A 4,864-nucleotide genomic window follows, 5' to 3' on the forward strand; every position below is an offset into this window, starting at 1 on the left:
GTGGTGCCTCTCATCCAATTGTATATAGACAGAACATGCTGCTTTGCACTCTGCATTGTGTAGAGCCAGGCTGATGACACAAGCTGGATCAATCATGCAGTAGCTCGAACCATGAGCTGGAAGTCACTGAGACACCTAGAGTAGGAAAGACTTCTTTTCCCCTCCGCTTTCTTTTTCAACTAAGCAGGTTTACCTTGTGCTTTCCTTCAAGTCAACAAAAGGAAATGTCCAGCACCAATGGCGTCTTGGAGCCAGCTGTTAGAGTGACTGGGGTGCCTGCAAAGGTCTGATAGATGATGAACCGCAGTGACTAAAACTAAGGAGCACAATGGACAACCCCCACTAAGACCCAAAGTCCCTCCAGGTCACAGACTGTTGTCCTGGTGCCATCACACGTGGCTTACATGTCAGTAGTGTGAGCACCTCCAGATCTTCTCCATCTGTACTTGGAGAAGAGTCCACAAAGTCAACGTTGCTCAGAGAAGTAATACAGCCAAATGGGACAGTGCTTTGGTTTGTGGAGCTCGTTTACTCCTATTTTAAGAAAAGATGACTTGAGTCAGACACGTCTGACACTCAGTCACAAGGCATCCCAGCCCCATGGGTACAATTAGGAAAGTTGTTCCTGGCTCCTAGACCTGATCTCTGTTTTGTGTTGAGGCAAACACACGTGCCTGACAAGTCAAAATCCATCAGTTAAGTGACCAGTGGCTCCTAGAGCCCATTGGGCTCCTCCTACAGATTTCCCTGGTGAGATTTTGAAAGCTCCAGCTAACACGCAGGCAGAAATATCCTCCTCATGAGAGAGAAATGCCTGGCTGAAGCAGTCAGGACAGTGCCCAAGGGCAAGCTTGAAAGGTACTGACAGATCTCCATGGTGCATGTCATGTTTCACCTGGCTCTGTGCTCCAATTTAATAAGTTGCTTGGTTTCCCAGGGACTAATATTAACTGAACAAACTATTTAATTTTGCTGATTAATTAACACAGGAAAAAAGATCTGACCTTGCTGTGGAGGTAATAGTGTTCCTCCTGTGCCCTCACAAGAGGATGGTTTAATTTGGTGACCCCAGAGCAGCTCAGTCATCACTGGATGCTGAATGCAATGGAGAAGTTCTCTTTCCTGAGGGGAATGTGGATGACCCTGGGTGAACAGAACACACAGAAAAGGGATTATCTATTTTATACAATCAGTAGATCAAGAAATTATAACAGTGCAAAGACATCTTGAAGTACACATCTGATTCCACGTACATTAGCCATCCACGTGCCAAGAAATTGGGATCAGAAGCACTGGTCTGTCAAAACAGAGTCAGAGAGTTAAAAGAAAAGCAAAGAAAACTTTGCCTTTTGTTCTGGGGTGATCAAAGCAAAGCAGGCAAGACCAGGGATATTGCATTTCTGAAATGAGTGAGGTTGTGGAAGGGCATCGAGTCTGCTCTGCTGTGTTTTGGGACCCCACCCAAAGCCCTTGGGCAGATTTATAACCCCACCAACCTGTCACAGGTGTTCTGCTAACTTGAGACGCCTGCAGATAGGCATAGGAATGAAGGCTGCTTCTTAGCTTTGAATTGGGTTTTAGTCATGAGCTAGAGAGCTTCCAGCACCTTCTCCTGATTTATTTGCTGTTGGCACTATACTTGGTGGCACCTCTGCCCCCAGCAGGACTGGTGGTCCATCTACACAGGTTCCTTCTTTTCTTACTTTTTCTAAACTAATTTACCCTTGCAAACTCCTGCTTTGATGCCCCATGGCCGTCCACCATTTCATCTTATCATTCCTGTCTGAGATCCAATGACTTCTTCAGGAAAAAGGCTGAGATGCTGTAACACTATTATAGGATGACAGTAGCAGGGTGGCAAAGTCTTTGTCTACAGCAAACAAGAATGAGCCCAAATACAGCAGCCACAGACAAAGAAATAAAGGAAAAGAGCTGCTTTCCTTCACAAGACCTCAGGTAGGCAGGAACCTCAGCAACAGATGTCCTCACCTCCATTGCCCACTCTTAAATGAGGTCTGGGAAGGGGTAGATCCTGGCTCCACCCTTTCAGTCTTCAGGTACATTGCATGCACCTGAGCTCCCCTGGGTTGGCCCTGCCTTCCCCCAGGTGCTCAATCACTGCTTCAAGCTGTGACTTAACATTTCCATTACGGATGCCAATACCCTCCTCACCAGCCCAGGTCTCTCTCCCCTGCTCTGTTATGATACTGGATAGAATAGGGTGAGGAGACACAAAACTGGTATTTTTAGTGTGTGATCTGATGGTACAGCTCCCCCACCATCCCTCCAGACCTGCTATGATCTCCTTGTAATAAATTCTACGCTAAAGCTGGTTGAAAACATTTTAGATGAATGCTGTGTTTTTTTTTTTTACCCATGGGAAAATGCAGTCGGACTGAAATCAAAACATTTTGAAGGGAACATGTTGATTTTGACTGGGAAGTATCAAAACAGATTGTTTCAACTTTCTCATTTTGTTTTGACAGTTTCAAAGTGTTTCGTTTCCACGAGGTAAAAACATTCGGGTTTGAATTTGTCTTAGTTTTGTTTTGACTTTCTCTCCTCTGGAGAACAATGTAGTTTTCCATGAAAAGCCTGAATAAAAGCTCCTGTAAGCTCCAAAACATTGTGCTGGAAACGTTTCAGCACTTCTGGAGCACCCAAGGCAGTGCTGCAGCTCTCCTCCTCTGGCTGGTTCCAACCCGTTGCAGTTACCAAAGAAGAGAAGCACAACGCAGCCAGATCAAAGCAAAGCCACAAGGTGAGATGGCATCCAGCAGAAGGCTCAAACAAACCATAAGGGCAAGGCAGCACATCCTCCTTCAGAGGATGGAAACAGGTGAAGTGATCGCTCCTCTTCTTTGACCTACCTGTTGCACAAGCTGCTGATTCATTTCCCTGTGATGCTCATTATGGTTCTATAAAGCATGGAAAAAAATCAGTGGGCAGCATGGAAAGCCCCAAGCATTAAAAGATTTGATTTCCTGGGTGCATTTTCAGTCCTGCTTCCCAGCCACTGGGGAGGGAGGGTGTTTACCTCCTGAGTGCAGCCATGATTTAATTAAAAAATTAGGTTTACTTCCAAAGTGGTTTGCCATCTGCATCTTAGCCATGTTTGAACATGCTGGATTGCTCTGGGAGAGGTGGTGAGGGCTGAGTGACCTGCCAGCTCCATTTCAGCTCTGCTGTCAGCAGGGCTCTGCTCGTGCGCCTTGCTGTCTCCTCTATTGTTGACATTTACAGCAGTTTTAGTATTTTGGAACTTCCTTCTAGCAGCTTTGGTTAAATCTGTCCAAGAGGTTAACTGGTTCTTGGGGGAAAGAAAGATCCTATCAGCTTTGCTTCTCCAAAAGATCTGTAAAGGGAGAGAGGAGGTCTGCTGGGTGCTGGTGGGGAGGTGCCCCAAACCATAACGCAATGGGTGACAGAGGGCAGAGGGGAAGACGGGAACCCCAAAAGATTGCATAGGGCCCCTGATCACAAGCACAAAGATTTCACACATCCAGCTTCTTCCCAGAGACCTCAGAGCACCTGGAGATTTGCCCATGGATCATTTACTAGGTCCAATCCAGCACCTTATCTCACACGGCTGAGATCAATGGGACAGATGGTGTAGAAATGTTTTATGAATACATTAAGAGGGTGATATCAGCTGGAGTCTATTAAAACAAGCCGATATCCTGGCCTAATAACTTCTCCACACTGCGATTAGAAGCCAGGTCTCTGCGAACAGCTTGGAGCTGACCCCGTGGCCACCCCTCTGCCACCCACTGTGGGACCTGGCATCCCCAAGAGCAAAGCACCGCAGAGCAATTGCAGTGCAAAACCACATCACCATGTTGGAAAAGCTGAAATAAGAGAGGGAGAGAGCAAAAGAGCGGGGCAAGGGGCAGGGTGGGAAATCAATGCCTCATTGAGCTTTTGTTCTGGTTTTGGTGAGAGCCCAGCATCACTCGCAGGAGTCCCCACAAGTTTGTAAATACCTTTACTTGTAGTTTTCAGTTTGACTTTGTTCAAACTGGAGGGTATGAATGCGTTCCTGTCGCTAGATGCTGATTCTGCTACTTCTCCAAAAAGAAATGGCTTCGCTTTTTCTCGTGCGTGCCTCATAAAATAGGGATTAAGAGCATTTTTTTTTTAAACATAGTTTTTGTAATAGTGCAGCCCCAAACCCCTTCAATCAGCAAACTTTAGCACGACTTGACAGACTAAACTGCCATTCCTTAACCCACAGGACAAGAAGTGCCATTTGCACACGGTTGAGTGGCGAGCAGGAGAGATTCATGTCGCTCGCTAATTGCCTCTGGCTCTGCGCCATCGCACAAACACTGCGGCACCCGCTGCACTTCTGCTCCCGACTCCATCTCTGCAAATGTCTTTTGCTGTATTTCAATGACTCGGGGGTGCTGGATTTCTGTGAAAAAGGTGGGTAAGGAAAGGACAAGTGGAGATGGCTGGAAGGGTGCAGGGAGGAAACGTTCTCCAGCAGAGAGCACAACGGAGAGATTGTGGTGCGCAGCTTGTGCTCCTCTGGGTTCACACTGAATGTCCACGTGCAAAATGCTTAGCTTTTAACCTAACAGCAGTGTGAACATGGAGCTTTAAAGGTCATCAAGTCCAACACTTCCGCAATGAACAGGGACACCTACAGCTCCATCAGGTGCTCAGAGCCTCGTCCTGCCTGACCTTGGGTGTCTCCAGGGATGGGGCACCCACCACCTCTCTGGGCAACCTGTGCCAATGCCTCACTAGATGTCAATCTCCTCGCCTCACCCAGGGCTCCCAGTTCTATCAGAGCTGCCCATAGAGGTTTGGGAGATAGGAGCCAGAACTTAGGAAGGACACATGCCATGTGTGAGAGGCT

At 47.2% G+C, this 4,864-nt stretch overlaps 1 long non-coding RNA gene across 1 annotated transcript; it reads right to left on the bottom strand.

The window, feature by feature from the left end:
- Window positions 1-284: 284 nt before the first annotated feature.
- LOC149916565 (uncharacterized) lies at window positions 285-1,303 on the bottom strand. The gene is made up of 3 exons (XR_016469416.1): window positions 1,254-1,303; window positions 1,005-1,143; window positions 285-534 (listed from the first exon to the last, which is right to left on the bottom strand). It is a non-coding gene; the product is annotated as an uncharacterized LOC149916565 (long non-coding RNA).
- Between the last annotated feature and the right edge of the window lie 3,561 nt (window positions 1,304-4,864).

The sequence above is a fragment of the Phasianus colchicus genome, chromosome 10, assembly GCF_987193195.1.
Source record: "Phasianus colchicus chromosome 10, bPhaCol1.hap1.1, whole genome shotgun sequence".
NCBI classification, from domain to species: Eukaryota; Metazoa; Chordata; class Aves; order Galliformes; family Phasianidae; genus Phasianus; species Phasianus colchicus.